The following is a 19,581-nucleotide window of genomic DNA, read 5'->3' on the forward strand; positions in this document are numbered from 1 at the left end:
TGAGCTGCCAGGCTCAAGTAAGCCACTCAGTCCCTAGGAGCACAATGTGAGTCAAAATTGGTTTCACTCAGCGACTCATTGTTTGGGCACCCAGCTGTAGTCCAGTGTGGGTACGTGGTTCGTCTCATTCACTCCGTCTTGGTGAATGCAGCACAAGATAAGATCTGACATGCAGTTGTACTTAGGCACTCAGTCTCTGGGTCACAAGTTACCCTCCAGACAAGGTCGTCACAGGTTGAAAGTTATTTACAGAGCAGCTTCCTAACTATTCTTAACAAGTGAATGACTTTTTCTGTAGCCCAACTTTCCAACCAGTCCATAGACTATTCGGGTCAGGGTCTGACACAGTCCAACTCCTCTCTTCTCAGTGTGTCAGATGGCACCCCAATTTCTCAGGTGTCAGCGTCTATAGTCCCAGCAGATGTGAACCACCCCTGTGTGTCTTCCACTTTGTCTTTATTCCACCCAGGTGGACTTCTAGCATCCTGGTCTCTCCTGGTGTTGAGCTGCCCTCCTTGCTCTGATAGGATAGGGAACTGGTGATCTCACTTTCCTCCAAGGATCCTATGGCAGGAGCTGGGCCAGGGCCACAGAGGCCTAGGTCCCTGTGTAAATCCCAGGGGCGTTACCATCCTGCAAGAATCTCCTCATTGACTGTTTTTCAATGTCCTCTGCAATTTTTGGTCTTCAAAATTTATGCAGGCTGTGATTCCATTGGCTGTTCACTTTGTTACTCAGAATATTGGCTAGGTGTTCCATCTGGGTACAGGCAGAACTTGGTTCTGCTCCCAGCTCCCTCACCACCATTTCCAGGTTTCAGTCTTTTAAGTAGTTTAACATGAATGTGTTGCAGTAACTCTTTCTTTAAAGCATTAATAATGAGAATATATTGGGTATTTATAGCATAGAAATATGTAAAGTGAAATAAGAATATTAGCAGGAATAAGAGGAATCAGGAGTACTCCAAGAATGGTAGTTTACAGTATATTAGGAATTACATAATTAGTCTTCTTAGCTCTTAAATTCATTAAGAATGTATATTATAAATATTTAAATAGAAGCATAATTTTAAATATACAAGCTAAAACATAAATAGCTTGTGATTAAAGGAATACTTAAACATGCTTTCTAAAAATAACCCTCCTAAATATAGGCACAATTGACAGCGTAACTATACATGAGGTTAAAACTGACATAATCACATTTTGACTTGAATTGACCTGCTACTGGTACATAGGACACACTGCTAACAGTAAAATGCAACAATAGACACACATAATATTCTTTAACATAGAAAAACTTCTGGCCCATGAAATACAGAGAATACAAATTACATTAAGTACATTTTGCGAACACAGTGTAAACATAGTTTAGAGTAAGGTAGCTAAAAAGAGATTCCTACATACTTGAAAATTAACAGCCAGGTATGAATTACAGGTGAAAACAGGTGAAAACAGGTCAAAAACACTAATTCTGAACTAAATGAAAGACATAAAAACCCTAACTTTATGGGGTACCACCTTTTTCTTTATTAAAGAAATTAGAGAAAATTTAGTCTGAAGGAAGCAGAAATAGAGAAGAAAGGTTCATAAATTCAGTGAGATTAAAAACACATAGAAAAAATTGAAAACTCATTTGTTAAAAATAATTTTGAAAATTGACTATTGGCTCTATTAGTTGAACCAATCCCAGCCAACTAAGAAAAAGATAAGATATAACTACCATTACAGAGAATGAAGTGTGATTGTTACTTATGTTGGTGAGGGTTTTCCAGAGAAAGAGAACCAATATGGTGATTGTATACATATGTATAATTGTGTGGTTGAGGTCACATATAATAGATTTTCATCATATATCTATGGAGACTGAAAACACCATGATATGCTTCCAACATAAGCTGAAAAAACATTAAAATCTAAAGGTAGCTCTACTTTGCAGTGAAGAAAGTTACCTTTTATTTATTTTTTGTACTTGGCCCTTTCTTTTTTTGTGCTTGGGCTGTGGGAGTTTTGGGGACCAGTCACATTGGTGCAGATGGACATTCTTTACTCACTACATTCAAATGCAAATTTTTTCAAAAATAACCTTCTCTAATACATCCAGAAGTAATGTTCCACCAGCTATTTAGAAACCTCATTCTAGTCACATTAAAACAAAACTAACCATTATGTCATGGTTAATTAACTCCACAGACAGTACCAGTATGTTATCAGTATGTCTTAACTGTATGCCTGCAAATGTGATAGAGTAGGTAAAATGGATCAATTTGAAACACATATTAGCCACCAAAAATGTCACTTAAGTCAAATTAGGTAGAATACCCTTTTTCAAGGAAATGATTAATACAAGCATACCTCACTTATTCTTTGCTTTATTGTACTGTGCTCTTTCTGGGATTTTCACATTGAAGGCTTGTCAGAAACCTGTGTTAAGCAAGTGTACATGAGCCATTTTTCAGTTCATGCCTCTGTGCTACATTTTTTATATTTTCATATCATTCCCCCTTTTCGTTATTCCAATATATATCAAGTCACCATTATATTATGGTGACTTGGGATCAGTCATCTTTGAGGTTAATATTGTAATTGTTTTGAGCCCCCACAAACAGCATTGAAGCATTAAATAGCCCACTCTATAAATGTTGCTGCATTCCAACTGCTGCGTGACTTGACGGTTCTCCAATCTTACTAGCTCTGTTGCCTTTCAGTACTGAAACAACAATGCTGAACCTATCCATACCCTGGGCTCTGTGACCTCAGCTGAAAGGAAGAGTCACGCATCTCTTCCTTTAAATCAAAAGCTGGGAAAAATCAAGCTCAGTGAGGGAGACATGTTGAAAGGGACACATGACTGCCCTAAAACTAGTTGTTTTGCACAAAATGTTAGACAGGCTGTGAATGCTAAGAGAAAGGTTTTGAAAAATCAAGAGTGCTCCTCCAGCAAAGACTGGAATGACACGAATGTGAAAGACTTACTGCCACACAGGAGGCCTCAGTGATCTGCAGAGAAGACCCAAGAGCCTCAACATTGCTTGAAGCCAAAGCCTACTCCACCAACTCCAACTCCCATCATTCTTCAGTTCTGTCAAGGCTGACAGCAGTGAGCAAGCCTCAGGGAAAAGCTTGAAGCTAGCAGAGTTTGGCTCAAGAGGAATATAACCAAGATCAGAGCAGAATTAGATGACACGGAGATTAAAAGAACAATTTTAGGGTCAATAAATCCAGAAGGTGGTTCTCTGAAAAGAGAAACAAAATCAACAAGACTTTAAGCACACTTTTCAAGAAAAAGAGGACCCAAGAAATAAAAATCAGAAGGGAAGAGTTGAGATTACACTGATACCACAGAAATACAAAGTAGTGTGAGAAACTACTACAAATACTATATACCAAAAAATTTTGAAAATTTTGATGGAATGGACAAATTTTTAGAAATGTATATAGTCTTCCAAAACTGAATGTAGAAGATAGCAGAAAGCCTGAACAGTTAGATAACAGTTGGTGAAATTGAAGCTACATTCAAAAATCTCCTGACATACAAAAGTTGTAAACTGAGTGGTTTCACTGGAGACTTTTGTAAACATTTAAGTAAGACTTAAACCCAAGAAGATGGAACACTCGCAAACTCTTTATGAAGCCAGCATCATCCTAATCTTAAAACCAGGTAAAGACACAACAAAGGAAGAAAACTTCATGCTAGTATTGCTGATGAACAGAGACACTAAGGTCTTCAACAAGATATTGGCAAACATTATCCAGCAATATGTTAAAAAAGAACATACACTTTTATCAAGTGGTTTTCATCTTAGGGATGCAAGAATGGTGCAATATGTGTGTAAATCAATAAATGTAATATATCACATAAAATCAAAGACAAACATCCTATAATCATATCAGTAGATACAAAAAAAGCATTTCATGAGATTGATGACCCATGTATGATAAAAACCCTCAGTGAAGAGAGAGTAATGTGAACATACATCATTATAATAAAGTCCAAATATGAGGAAAACACAGCTACCATCATACTCAATGGACAAAAACTGAAAGCTTTTTGAATAAGACCAGAAAGTGTCCACTTTCAACACTTTTATTCAACAGTGTTTGACACCCAGCCACAGTGATCAGACATGAAGAAATAAAAGGTATACAAATTGGAAAGGAGGAAGTAAAACTGCTGTTGTTGGGAGAAGACATGATTTTACCTAGAAAATCCTATAGAATCCACCAAAAAACTACCTGATCTAATAAGTGCATTTGGCAAAACAGGGATATAAAGTCAACATTCAAAAATAGAAGCCATTTTGGTCCACCAACAATGAACTATCAGAAAGACAAATCAGGAAAAAAATCCCATTTGCTATAGCAACAAGAAAAATGTATTACCTAAGAATAAACCTAATCAATGAGGTAAAAGACCTGTACTCAGAAAGTCTACAACACTGAAGAAAGAAATTGTGGAAGACACAAAAAATGAAAGCATATTACCCTGTTCATGGTTTGGAAGAATTAACATCACCAAAATGTCCATAGTACCCAAAGCAATTTATAGGTTCAACCCATCCCCGTTGAAATACTAATGACATTTCAAAAATGTATATGCCACCAGAAACAACTTCAAATGGCCCCAGCAATTTTGAGAAAGGAAAAGTTGGAGGCATCACAATGCCTCATGAACTATTAGAAGGCTTCATTCCTCAAAATAGTTTGCGGTAGGAACAGACATACAAAAAATAAAACAGAACAGAGAGCCCAGATATAAACTCAAATTTTTATGGTCAATTAAAATTCAACAATGGGTGAAAAGACATAAAATGGATTCTCCCCACAGATAGTCTATCCCAACCGATAGTATCCTAACAAATAGAATTCAACTGTCAACTTCATACACAAAGATAAGGTCAGGATGGAATACAAAACAAATATAAGTCACGACACCATGAAAGTCCTACAGGAGAACATAGGAGAATCTCAGGTCTTTCCATACATCAGTATTTGCACTAATATAATCCATAGAGAAAGGGACATAAAAGTGAACAAATGGGAACTCATCAAAATGAAAAGCTGCACAGCTAAAGAAAATGTAAGTGAAGTAAATAGAGAACCGACCCTTTGGTAAAATATATTTGTAAATGATACCTCATACAAGAGTGAGATCTTCAAAAGATACAAAAACTCACAAGACTCCATCGCACAAAGAACAAACAACCCTATTAAGAAATGGATAAAGGAGCTGAACAGATAATGTCTCCAAAGGAGAATATACAGAGGTCCCAGAGACATGAAAGGGTGCTCAGCATCACTAATCACAAGAGAGATGCAAATGAAAACCACAATGAGATACCACTTCACTCTGGTCCATTTGAGTTTTCAGCATTTTGTAGATTATTGCTGAAAACCCTAATGGTTAGATTTCAGTGTTTGTACAAGCTGCCAATGAGAATTAGCAGAATTTTATCATCATTCTGCTCAATCAAAGAATGTATGTATTCATTATTCCAGGAGAATAATGCAGGAACAATGCAATTTCTGCAACCTGAATTGAGAACTGGATACACACTTAGATATTTGCTTTAAAAGGTAATTTTCAGTCTTTTGAATTGTGATGGTTGTGACATCTAAGATTTCTTCATTATCTCCTAAAAACATTTTTTTTTGACTTAATGTTTTTGATCAAAATTTCAATAATCCTTTGGTAACTAGTTCTGTTAGTGTTGTATCTTTCTCTGGACCACACAGTACACTAGCTTGAGTGTAATACAAAGCTAATCTTCCTGCATTATGCATGGGAATAATGACTTTCATTAGAATTTTTTTCATTTTTTAAAAAATTTAATTATTTTTCAAGTACAGTTTTCTATTACTCCCACCCCATCCCACCCCTTGTGTTCCCCCCTCCTTCCCATTTCCACCCTTCTCAGTTGTTGTCAATGTATCTTGACAACAACTCCAAATCTCTCCCCTATTTCCCCTGAAATTCCCTCTCCTGACCCCTCTGGTCACTGTCAGCCTGTTCTCTATTTCAGTGTCTTTGGTTATATTTTGCTTGCTTGTTTGTTTTGTTGTTTAGCTTTCTGTTACAGGTGAGATCATACGGTATTTGTACTTCTGTGCTATGAACATTGGGGTGCATATGTTCTTTGGGATTAGTGTTTTAGGGTTCTTAGGATACAATCCTAGCAGTGGAATTACTGGGTCAAAAGGCAGGTCCAGTTTTAGTTTTCTGAGAAAATTCCATACTGTTATCCATAAGGGTTGTACCAGTCTGCAATTCCACCAACAGTGGACTAGAGTCCCATTTTCCCCACATTCTCTCCAACATTTGTTGTTTATTGTTTTGTTTATGATAGCCATTCTCACCGGTGTGAAGTGGCATCTCATTGTGGTTTTAATTTGCATCTCTGATAGCAAGTGATATTGAGCATCTCTTCATGTGTCTCTGGATCCTCTGTATGTCCTCCTTGCAGAAGTGTCTGTTCAAGTTCTTTCCCCATTTTTTAATTGGGTTAGTTGACTTCTTAGAGTGAAGTAGTGGGAGTTCTTTGTATCTTTTGGAGATTAAATCTTTGTCTGAGGTATCATTGGCAAATATGTTTTCTCATACAGTTGGTTCTGGTTGTCTTTTTATTTTAATGCTGTTTTCTTTAGCTGTGCAAAAGTTTTTTTTTTTTTTTTGATGAGATCCCATTTGTTTATTCTTTTATATCCCTTGCTCTAGGGAAGATATCAGTAAAAGTGTTGCTGTGTGAAGTATCTGATATTTTCCTGCCAATGTTCTCCTCCAGGCCTTTAATGGTGTCATGGCTCATATTTAAGTCTTTTATCCACCTTGAATTTATTTTGGTGTATGATGTAGGTTGGTGCTCGAGTTGCATTTTTTTGCAAGTAGCTGTCCAATTCTCCCAACACCATTTGTTGAAGAGGCTATCTTTACTCCATTTTATGTTACTGCCCCTTTTGTCGAATATTAATTGAGTATAGAGAGTTGGGTTTATTTCTGGGTTCTCTGTTTTGTTCCATTGGTCTGTGTGCCTGTTTTTATGCCAGTACCAGGCTGTTTTGATTACAGTGGCCTTGTAATACAGTTTGATATCAGGTATTGTGATCCCTCCTACTTTGTTCTTTCTCAACATTGCAGCTGCTTTTCGGGGTTGTTTATTGTTCCATATAAATTTTTGAAGTGTTTGTTCTATGTCTGTGAAATATGTCATTGATACTTTAATAGGTATTGCATTGAATCTGTAAATTAGTTTGGGTAGTGTGGACATTTTGATGATGTTAATTCTTCCAGTCCATGAACATGGTATATGTTTCCATTTGTTTGTGTCTTCCTTGGTTTCTTTCTTCAGTGTTGTGTAGTTTTCTGCATACAGGTCTTTTACCTCCTTGGTTAGATTTATTCCCAGATATTTTATTTTTGTTTTTGCTATATCAAATGGGATTTATTTCTTGATTTCTGCTTCTGCTGATTCATTGTTAGTATACAAAAATGCCTTTGATTCCTGGATATTGACTTTGTAACCTGCTGTTTTACCAAATTCATTTATTAGTTTGAGCAGTTTTTTGGTAGAGTCTATAAGATTTTTCATGTACACTGTCATGTCATCTGCAAACAATGACAGTTTTTTTCCTTCTTTCCAATTTGAATGCCTTTTATATCCTTTTCTTGCCTGATTGCTGAGGCTAAAACTTCCAATACTGTATTAAATAGAAGTGGTGAAAGTGGACAACCTTGTCTTGTTCCTGATCTTAGTGGAAAAGATTTTAGATTTTGCCATAGAATTTGTTTATGTTTTGTTTTCAGTGGCAATGCAAAGCCATTTATAATACTATACTTTCTAATATTTCCAGGAGTTCAGCTATACCACTGACATGTTCTATTTTACAGGTAAACCTGAGTGAAATGTTAATTTGTTTTCTGATGAATGGTGTTAATCTAAGAAATTTGCTATAAATTTGAGGCAGAACGGTCTTTAGGAAGTCAGAATCTCAGGGATCTTGTTTATCAAAAAGATCCAGAAACTTTAGTATAAATTTCTGATCAATGTACCACTTTGTAGTGCTAGGCTGGAAATCAGGGCTCTGCAAAAATCTTAACAAGACATAAACCAGTTGTACGTGAGATCAAGAACCCTCACGTGTGGGTTCATCATGTTATGGATTAAAATCTGGATTATCACTTGGATGAAGAATGTGGAAGAAATTAGCACTGATTGTTTTCACTGTATCAGAATATACTGATTAAGCAAGTACACCATGATTAGTTGGAATGTAGACAAGCAGTTCATTCAGTGTTGGTCATTTAATTTCTTTGTTCTTGAAATCTGAAACAGAGTTCATGAAATCAAACATTATCCAACAGTGTTGCACCTTTTGGCAAGAGCTCTTATTAATTTGAAATGATACCTACTCAGAGTCACTCTCTCTGGGCTCTGCTGTAGGGTTGGCAGCTTGAAGGACACCAGTGGTGAGAAAGGAGGCTGAGATCTGCAATCAAGGCGAGCAGTAGCCATTATGCCCTCTCTCTAACCTTTGTTTTGCATGCATGCTGTTACTCTTCCCTTCTCCTCTCTTTAAAAATAAGTAAAATCTTCAAGAAGTAGAGCTTAGAAAAAAAGAAAAAAACAAAGTCCTGGCCTGTGTGGCTTAGTGGATTGAGTGCCAACCTGGGAACTGAAAGGTTACCAGCTGAATTCCTCGTCAGAGCACATGGCTGAATTGTGGGCACATCCCTGGTTGGGGTCATGTGAGAGGTGGCTGATTGATTTCTGCTTCCCTGTCCTTCTTTCCCTTCCCCTCTCTCTAAAAGGAAATAAAATCTTTAAAAAAAATACCTTATAAATGCATGCTGATGTGACAGCTGTCACAGTATAATCTGTCAAAACTGTTTGGAATAAAGTTAACGTCAACTAATCACTACTAGAGCCATTGAACAGGAAAAAAAGTTTGGCCAACCTAGTTGTTACTGCAGTATTTTTAACTATAATTCCCAGGCTGTAATATACATTCCCAAACTATTTTTAACTAAAAAGGGTTTAGGTAAAACATTTGTACGTTTTCATTCCTTTACCTTTTTCAACCCTCAACCTTCCTTGTCACTTAAAAGCAAGTCTGTCTTGTGTATCTGTATTTCAATTTTGTTTATTTTACTCTTTAAATTATACATATAGGTGAGTTTATATGGCATTGCTCTTTCTCTGGCTGACTTATTACACTGAACTCAATACCCTATAGGTAAGATTTTATTCTTTCTGTGGACAACTAATGTTCTATTGTGTAAATGTAGCACAAGTTTTTTAACCATTTGTCTATTGATTAACACTTACGTTTTGCATTTATCTATATGATCACATGATTTTTATCCTTTATTTTGTTATTGTAGTATATTCATTAGTTGATTTGCAGCTACTGAATGAAACTTGTATCCTAGGAATAAATTTCACTTGATCATGATTTAGATCTTTTAAATGATTTAATGAATATGGTTGCTAACATTTTGTTGACCATTTGTACTCTGTCATCATTGAAGAATTGGGTGTAATCTTTTTTCTTTGTAGTTTATTCATCTGGTTTTGCAGTCAGGACAGTGCTGGTCTGCTAAAATCACCTTGGCGTCTACACCTTTTGAAATGTTTGGAATTGGGATAGGTACATGTTAGATCTTCCAGGAGAGTTTATTAAAACTCACCTGTGTGAATTGCTTGTCAGAGTATTGGATAAGATTGAGAGTAGTAGTATCTGATCTTACCAGCTTAAAATTCACCTGTGAAGTCATGTGATACAGAACTTTTATTGGCATAAAGTTTTTTTTTGTTTCAATTTCATTTTCATAATCAGGTCAGATTTTCTTTCTTTTAACCATAGTCTTAGAAGATTGTATACTTCTAGGAATTTATGTATTTCCTCCAAATTGTTCAGTTTGTTTCCATATACTTGTTTGTATTATGTTCTTTAAATTCTTTGTATTTATGTGATGTCCATTGTGAAATGTTTATTAATATTGCTTATATTTTTGGAAAACCACTTCTTTTTACTGACTTTTTTGTACTGCATTTCTAGATTCTTGCTCAGTTTTGCTCTAATACATATTATTTACTTGTTCCTACTCACTGTGAGTAGTAATTGTTCTCTTTATTGTTTCTTTAAAGTTTAGATTACTTATTTAAGACTTTTCTTGTTTCTTGAGGTTCACCTGTAAGGCTGTAATTTTTTATGTTAGTATTGCTTTTGCCATATTCTATAGATAGTGGGGTTTTGTGTTTTCGTTTTTATTCATCTCAAGGTATTTTCAATTTTTTTTCCTTTTCACTATTAACCCATTTACTGTTTAGTAACATTATTTAGATACATGTAGTTTTGTGGTTTTCAGTGTTACTCTTAACTGATATATGTTCATACCATTGTGTTTGGAGAGGGTGCTTAATGTGGTTTCGAACTTCTAAAAATTTATTGAGCACTGGCTAGTGTTGTTCAGTGAATTGAGTGCTGGCCTGCAAACCAAAGGTCACTAGTGCAGTTTCAGTCACAGCACATGCCTGGGCTGCAAGTGGGTCCCTAGTTGAGACTGCCCAAGAGACAACTATGCATTGATGTTTCCTTCTTTTTCTCCCTCTCTTCCCCTCTTTAAATATAAATAAAGTATTTTTAAAATAAGAAAATATTGATATTTCTCTTGTGTACTCACATGTTTTCTATTTTAGAAAGTATTTCACGTGCCCTTGAAAAGAGTATATATTCTGCATTTATGCCCTGGATTATATTTAGGTATGTTCCTTTTACTCCCACATTGGTGAGAATTTTTATCGTAATTGGGTGCTGGATTTTATCAGATGCTTTTTCTGCATCTAATGATATGCTTATGTTGATTTTATCCTTCAGTTTTTTTATGTGGTAAATCATAAATTTATGAATTTATAAATTTATGAATGTACCCATTTTGAATTTCTGTAATCTTTTGATGATATATCATCTTTTTGATAAATTTCTGTGTTCTATTTTCTACTATTTTGTTGAGCATTTTAGCATTTATGTTCTAAGAAATGTTGGCTTATAATTTGGACTCAGGATAATGCGACTTTGTAAATTGAGATTAGGAGCTTCTCCTCTTGAATTTTAAGAAATAGATTGAGGAGAGGTGTTAGTTCTTCTCTGGTCAAGGGCTTTTGATTTGGGGGAGTTTTTTGTTTGTTAGTGTTCAATTTCACTGGGGTGTAATCTGCCTATTCAGATTCTCTGATTCTTCCTGATTGAGTTTTGGAAGACTTTGTGTTTCTAGGGATTTATCCATTTCATTCAGTTTGTCCAGTTTGTAGTTGTTCATATATTGGTGTCAGTCGTTACTTCTCTTTCATTTAAGAGAAATCATGGTTACTTCTCTTGAGGTGATTTTGTTTATTTGGGTTCATTGTCTTTGTTTCTTGATGAGTCTGGTTAAAGGTTTGTCAGACTTACTTATCCTTTCAAGGAACCAGCTTCTAGATTAATTGATTGTATCATTTTTGTAGACTCTGTTTTGTTTATTTCTACTGTGATCTGTTTCATTTCCTTCCTTCTGCTCACTTTGGGCTTTGTTGTTCTTTTTAAAATTCCTTTAAATGTGAAGTTAGATTGTTAATGTGAGCTTTTTATAGACCTATAATGTTGTGGGTTTCCCTCAGAATTGTTTTCCCAGTGTGCCACAGATTTGGGGTTTTTGTTTCCTCATTTTCATTTGTGTCAAGGTACTTTTTCATTTTTTTGTTGATCTCATTGTTGACCCTTCATTGTTTAATGTGTTGTTTAGCTTCCATGTCTCTGTGTTTTCCAGTGTTCTTGGGATTGATTTCTAGTTTCATAACATTGTGGTCAGAGAAGATTCTTGATGTGCTTTCAAGCTCCTTATATTTATTAAAATTTGTTTTGTGTCCTAGCATGTGCTCTATCCTAGTGTATTTGAAAAGTATGTATATTTTGTTGCTTTGGGGTGAAATGCTCTGAAGATATAAATTAAATGCTTTTGATCTTATGTGTTATTTAAGGCTGGTGTCTCCTTGTTGATTTTTCTGCCTGAAAGATCTACCTATTGAAGTTCAGTGAGGTGTTAAAACCCCTGACTGTGACTATTTCTGCCCATCTCTCTCCTTTGAGTTTATCAAGATTTCCTTTACATATTTAGGTGCTCCTGTGTTAAGTGCACAGTCATTTACTAGGGTTCTAACCTATTGTCAGATTATCCTCTTTATCATTGTTAGTGTACTTCTGTGTCTCTTACTGTAGCCTTGGTTTTAAAGTCTCATTTTGTCAGGTGTAACTACTGCTACCCCAGTTTTCTTCCTTTTCATTTGCATGAAATATCTTTTCCAACCCTTTACTTAGAGTCTGTGTACATCTTTCAATCTAAGGTAGGTCTTGTGGAGACACACATACATGGCTCATGTTTTCTTGTCCATTCAGCTACCCCGTGTCTCTTGGAGCATTTAAGGTTTTGACATTTAAGGTGATTATTGGTAGATATGTATTTAGTGTCAATTTATTGTTATACTATTTTCCTCCTTCTCCTTCCTTCTTCCTCTTCCTCTACCTTGTCCTCGTCTTCTCTTCTATTCTTAAAGCAAGCCCTTTATCATTTGTTTCAGTACTGGTTTTGGTGTTAAACAACCCCTTTGGCTTTTTCTTGTCTGGGGAGCTCCTCCTTGTTTTTCCTTCAGTGTTCAGTGATAGACTTGGGGGTTAAAATAGACTTGGTTGTAGGTTTTTACTATTTGTACCTTGAATATTTTATATCACTCGCCTCTGGCCTGAAATGTTTTTGTTGTACAATCCAGTGACAGTCTAATTAGTGTACCTTGTAGGTAACTACTTGCTTTTCTCTTGCAGCTTTTAAATTCTCTCCTTGTCTTTAAGTCTTGTGATTTTAATTTTGATGTATCTTAGTGTGGTCTGCTTTAAGTCCAACTTGTTTGGGACTCTGCAAGCTTCATGGACTTGTGTGTCTTTTTACTTCACCAGATTATGGAATTTTCCAGTCATTTTTTTATTCAAATGTACTCTCAATCCCTAGCTTGCTCTCTTCTCCTTCTGATATTCTAGTGAAGTAGATCTTGTTACATTTTATGTTGTCTATGTTTCTTAAGCTCTCCTCATTTTTTAAATATTATTTTCTTCTTGCTGATCTGTCTGGGTGTTTTTTTTTTCCTTTGTCTTCTAATTTCTGATTTGATCCCCTGCTTCATCTAACCTACTGTTTATTCCTTCTACTGTATTGTTTATTTCAGATATTTCATTCTTTATTTCTACTAATCCATTTTGAGCATCCTTATAATCATAACTCTAAACTCTGATAAATTCTTGCCTTCATTTTATCTCATTCTTCTGGAAAATTCTCTTCTTTCATTTGGGGTCTATTTTTTTGTCATCCCATTTTGATTTCTTCTTTATATTTTCTGCCTTAGCTATTAAACTAATCAGCCACTAAACAAATCAGTTGTTAATCTAATCAGGCTTTAATCAGCAGCCTACCTTAAACTCCACAGGAAGGGGCTGAGTAGTTGTGCAGGTGGGAGTATTACATCCTTTCAGACAGACATTTATAGAGGAGTGCCTGCCTGAGCGAGGTGGCTCCTTCTGTATAGGAGATGCCTCAGCACAGGGATCCTTATGTCTTCTCTGTGAGTTTTTTCCCTAGAGCCACCAGTGCCAGACTCCTCAAGCATCTCTAGTCCACTCTGCCCTCCCTCTGCTGGAGCCTAGGGTAAGTGGCTGCAAAAAAACTTTATACATTGGTGCTTTTAGAGGCTCTTTGTGTCCCCAGCCATCTTTCTGTGGCAGACAGAAATTCTGATGCTCTGCACAGATGGATGTTATCTGGGTTCATTTGGGGCTTTGGTTTTGTAGCCTGAGGAGCCCAGCTTGGGGTTTAGACCCCACACTTATCAGGGTGAACCCCCCCAATTGCTGAAATATCTCTCTGGAACTTCAGCTGCTACCCATGGGAGCCCAGCCAGCCCTCTCACGCCTTCTCTGCACTCCTTACCAGTCTCATTGTGGGGATGTGGCTTCCTCCATCTGGCCATTGTTATAAGGCTTCTCTCCAGCTAGTGTTCCTTTGGTTATTCAGGATGATTTCTCTACAATTTAGTTGTAATTCCATTTTTGTCCCCGGAGGAGGTTCATGTAACTTCCATTTACTCCACAGCCTTCTTAGATTTCAGTCTTTTTTTAATGCATTTTGCTACTGTATGTCTTTTAATTGGAGTGTTTAACCTATTTATTTTTAAAATAATTATCGATAGATACGTAATTATTGGCTTTCTGTTATTTCAAGTTTATGTTCCTTTTTTCACCTTTAAAACTTTCCTTTAAAATTTCCTATATATACTAGTTAATTGGGGAGGAACCCCTTTAGCTTTCTCCTGTCTAGGAAGCTCTTTATTTCACTTTAACTTTAAATGCTTGCCTTCCTGGGTGAAGTAACCTTAATTGTAAGTCCTTGTTTTTTGTCTCTGTAAATATTTACTGACAATTCCTTCTGATTTGAAATATTTCCACTGACAAAACAGCTGACAATCTTAAGGGAGATCCCTTGTCAGTTACTCTCTTTCTCTTCTTGCTTTTATGATTCTGTCTTTGATTGGGGAAAAAAATGATTCTCTCTTTGTGTTTAACCTTCAGCGTTTTAACCTTTGTTGTAGATCTTTTTGAGTTTATCTTGTTAGGGGCTTTCTGTGCTTCGTATACTTGTGTGGCTTTTTACTTCATCAGATTAGGAAAGCTTTCAATTATTTTTTTAAATAGGCTGTAATCCTTGTTTTCTCTCCTGTCTTCTGTTACCCACATAATGTCGTTCCACTTAATGTTGTCGCAGAGGTCCTTTAAACTATCCTCAATTTATTTATTTATTTACTTACTTACTGATCTGATCTGATTTGGTGTTTTCTGCTAACTTGTCCTCCATATTGCTGATTTGATCTTCTACCTCATCTAAGCTACTGCTGAATTTTTCTAGCATATTCTTCATCTCAGTATTGTATTCTTCATTTATGATGAGATTTTTTTAACTCTTTTTACTAATTTCTAATTTGTCTAATTTCCTTGAGTATTCTGATATTCATTATTTGGAATTATGCATTTGGTAGATTGCTTGCCTTTGTTTCATTTAGATTTTTTTCCTGTCACGTTTGTCCTGTTTTTCCCCCCACTTAAGATATGTTTCTTTGTCATCATATTTTGTTTGCCTCTCTATATTTAATTCTATGTATTATTAGATCTCCTGTTGCTTATTCTTCACCTAGTGCCAGTATGTAATAGTGTCATATGACCTATCTGTAAGTGGAGTTGACTATTACACTACCTGACTGATGATTTACTTGGGCCACTATATGAACTTCTCTGTGGGGTCTGACTTCATGAAACTGTATTCACCCCATCAGCATCTGTCCTAATTTGATGTTCCTTTTTACTGTAATGCTAATTAAGTTCATTGTTTGTGTTCTCATGTTATCTAAAGTTAGCCACCAGATATGTTGGTTTGGATAACCCTTGTGTGTGCTTTCTATGCTAGTAATGTCAAAGGCTGTCTGTGACTGGCCTTAATCTACCTATTAGGAACTACAGGATGATCCGTGTTTGGTAGGTGCCTATGCTGTACTGGAGTGAAAGGAAGGGGCCAAGGTGGACAGTGAGGTTAGCTACCACCAGTATCATGCCATTGACCAATGAGTAGAAGACTGAAGGCACATTGAGACCCACTGCCACATATGGGCTGCCCCTGAGGCTTGAAGCTTGAAACTTAGCATGTGTTTTTCCTGTCACCACCTAGCCAATAAGCAGAAATAAGAATTGATTTTTGTGGGCACTTTTTTTAAATAACAGATATGAGAAGATGGCAGTATACGTACCCTAAAACCCATCTTAATCTCTCACCACAAGATGCTCTTTTTATAAGGAGAAGCAGAGGTAGGTAAGGAATTTGGGGGAAAAAGGTTAATCATATAAGAAGTCCAGAACTGCAGTGACTTTTGTAGTATTTCCCTGTTTATCTGCATCACAGAAGTTTCTTCCATAGAATACTGTGTCTCAGAGACCATCTTGATAGCTTGCAGACCACCTGGGACACAAGGGTTGAACTTCATGTCCACTTACTGGAGGCATGTAGGTCATGCATTACAGTTCCTAGAATGACAGCTTTCCACATGCATTAGTCACTTAAGCCTACAACTGAAGCTAAAATCTTTTATCTGTTTAATTTCCCTATCATTCACCGTAGTTAGTTTTTAATTATCTCATTTCTATAAGATTTGTTACATATAGAAATAATTGTTTTACTATAGGATAAACAATCCTTCCACATACAAGAAACCATTGATGTAGGCATTTCACTGTGACTAAAGACATAAGACATTTAAATGGTGTTGTTACACTTTATCTAAAATAGTTTTTCATACAGCTGATCAAAGTTGCAGGCTCAGCAGCTGGGGCCCATCAGTGATTTTACCACAAATCCACAATTAATTGGTATGGGTAGAAGAAATGAATAAAAGTTTGTCTAACATATGTTCCTCCTGTAGAACAAAATTAAGAGATGTGTAGAACATTTTGCTAAATATACCCAAATATTTTCATCTCATTTAAAAGTAACATGTTCTCCATAATGTGAGTTTAAGAAAGAAACGGAGAAAAGAATATCTCATTGTTTTTGAAAGATGATTTTCAGGTCTTCTTGAGGTTCAGCAGTCCATTGTTCCTCTGTTGCTTTCTTTACTTTGGTGTGATGGATCCAAGGTTTTACTTCTGCCAACCTCACAGATGGAGTGGTGAGGAGTATGTCCTAAGGTCCAGTCTGCTTTTCTTCTAGTTGGCTTTCTGGTGAAGTTGTCATCCAGGTCTTCAGCACCTTATCTGCAGGCTCAAAGGAATGTCACCATACCTGTTAGGGAAGGGTTATTACTACAAGCAAGGTCGTTAGTTATAGCTAAGTTATGACTTAAATGTTGTGCAATTTCTTTACCTTCACTTCTTGATCTATATACATATCTCCCACCCTAATCATAGCCTGAAAATGGTTACTTATACACAATTACATAGGGACTCAATTTAATCCCACTCCAAGGAGCAACCATTATCCTGAGCAGGGAAATAAGTAAACCTTCTGATGGGCATAACTTGACACAGATTGGCTATATTTCTCTTTAACATGTGATTCTTCTACTCTGCCTTCTCAGCAGACATAAGATCTGTAAGCTGTGTAGAGTACACCTGATTTTCTAAAAATTCACAAACTTTCTGTGTGATTTCTAAATGAAAAGTAGGTCCATTATTGCTCTGGATGCTGCTGGATAGGCCAAAGAATTCTTTCCTTCAGTAAGCTTTTCACTATATCTAAGGATTCATCAGTTCTGGTAGGATAGGTTGCTACCAATCTTGAAAATATGTCAACAAAAATAAGCAAATATTTCCACCACCAGACCCACAGTATTGCGTCTAGTTTCTTTGCCAGTCCTCAAACAGGGTCTATTCTGTTATTGTATTGTATCCTTTCATTTTTCTGATGAAGGTCTGTCTTGGGTGTTTTTTTCCCTAGCACATAACACATCTAGCTATTGTTTTCCATATAGATTTAGAAATTCTGGGACCTATTAATCCAAGTTTTAATGAAGGTGGTTAAAGAGTCTTTTCCTTAGTGAGAGGCCTTATGCAAATATTTCATGACTGGCCTTCATAAATTTCAGGAAGCAGTACAACTCCTTTTTTCCCATTGTCTACTATCAGGCATTCTTTTGTATAGAAAATTTTATTGATTGTGTTACTGTAATTGTCCCACTTTTTCTCCCATTGACTCCTCCACCTGATAACCACCTTCCCTCCACTAACAACCCCTCATTTCATTTCCATCTGTCTGTTTTGTACCTACAACTGCTTTTTTACCCCTGTATCTTTCCCCACATTCTCCCCCTTCCTTCTCCCCACTGATAACCTTCCATGTGATCTCCATAGCTATTATTTTATTCCCGTTTTTGTTGTTTGGTTTTGGTTTTGATTTTAGATTCAGTTTTTGGTAGTTGTGAGTTTGTTGTCATTTTATGTTCATAGTTTTGATCTTCTTTTTCTTACATAGTCCCTTAATATATCATATAACAATGGCTTGGTGATGATGAACTCTTTTTAGTTTTACTTTGTCTGGAAAGAACTTTATCTGCCCTTCCATTATAAGTCATACCTTGGCTGGATAAAGTAATCTAGGTTGTAGACCATTGCTTTTAATCACTTTAAATACTTATTGCCAATCCGTTGTAACCTGCAAAGTTTTTTGAGAAATCAGCTGATAGTGTTAGGAGAACTCCATTGTAGGTAACTCAGCTTTTCTGTTTCTGCTTTTAACATTCTCTCTTTATCTTTAATCTTTGGCATTTTAATTATGATTTATCTTGATGTGGTCCTCTTTGTGTCTAACTTACTTGGAACTTCCTACAGCAATTTAGAAAAGTTTTCCTTCATTATTTTTTTCAAATAAGTTTCAATTTCTTGCTCTTTTCCTTCTGGAATCCCAGTGATTAGAAGGTTGGTACATTTGTAGATGCCCCTTAGGGACCTTTTACTAGTCTCATTTTTTTCTTTTTTCTTTCTCTTTTTGTTCTGGTTGAATCTTTATTTCTCCCTTATGTTTCAAATTGTTGACTTGAATCCCACCTTCCTTACCATTACTTATGGTTCCCCGTATATTTTACTTTATTATAGTTAGTGTAGCCTTCATTTCTTATTTTATGTTGTTGCCATACTCAGTGAGTTCTTTGAGCTTCCTGATAAGTGTTTTGAATGATGCATCTGATAGATTGGCTATCTCAATTTCAATTAGTTCTTTTTCTTGGATTTCATTTTGTTTTTTCATTTGATCATATGTCTTTGTTCCCTCAGTTTGGCAGCCTCCCTATGTTAGTTTCTGTGTATTGGGTAGAGCTGCTTTGACTCCCTGTCTTAGTTACATGGCCTATTAAAGAAAGGGCATCTGTAAATTCTGTGGTACAGAGTCTTAGATAATTGTCATGGCTGAGCAACAAGCTTCACCACATTGTGGGTCTGTGTGGGTCGAGGGCTTTAAGAAGGGACAATGCCACTGTCTGGCCTCAGGAGGTTTTTGTTTTCCTTCATCCACTCCCTGTATGTGATGATCACTCTTCAAGTTGTTACCTGTTGGTAAATCCCAGAGGGGGTGGGTTTGTTTACCTTCTAAGTCCCTGGAAACCCTTTAAGCAGACTCTCCTGAAATTCTGGCAGTTTCTTTCCCCACTACAATCCCCACTGGTTTTCACAGCCCAAAGTTACAGGGAGTTATCTTGCCTACTTGGGAACCTTGGGCTGTGCTATCTCCTGTGGGGCTGGGATTCCTCACTCCCAAGATACCCTTCCTGGTTTCTGTCCACCACACATGAATATGGGACCTTCCATCCCCTGCTGCTGCAGCTGCTTCTCCTCCATTCCACACCACTTTTCTGTGCCTCTTCTCCACTTCTACCTGTGTGGATGAATGAGGTTTCATCAAATCCTTAGTTAGACTTTCACACAGCTCAGCTTTCCAGTGGTCAGGGAATTACATATTTTTAAATCTAACTAT

The 19,581-nt window shown here is 36.4% G+C and overlaps 1 protein-coding gene and 1 pseudogene across 5 annotated transcripts in view; one reads left to right on the forward strand and one right to left on the reverse strand.

Annotated features, from left to right (window-relative positions):
* Positions 1-19,581, forward strand: part of LOC119000751 (lysine-specific demethylase 6A-like) — a 209,031-nt gene that overhangs the window by 126,634 nt on the left and 62,816 nt on the right. The gene's annotated exons all lie outside the window — the stretch shown is intronic.
* Positions 1-19,581, reverse strand: part of LOC119000734 (serine/threonine-protein phosphatase 2A 56 kDa regulatory subunit alpha isoform-like) — a 31,776-nt pseudogene that overhangs the window by 9,723 nt on the left and 2,472 nt on the right.

This window comes from Sturnira hondurensis, unplaced genomic scaffold, assembly GCF_014824575.4.
Source record: "Sturnira hondurensis isolate 20B ecotype Veracruz unplaced genomic scaffold, ASM1482457v3 Scaffold0016273, whole genome shotgun sequence".
Classification (NCBI taxonomy): domain Eukaryota; kingdom Metazoa; phylum Chordata; class Mammalia; order Chiroptera; family Phyllostomidae; genus Sturnira; species Sturnira hondurensis.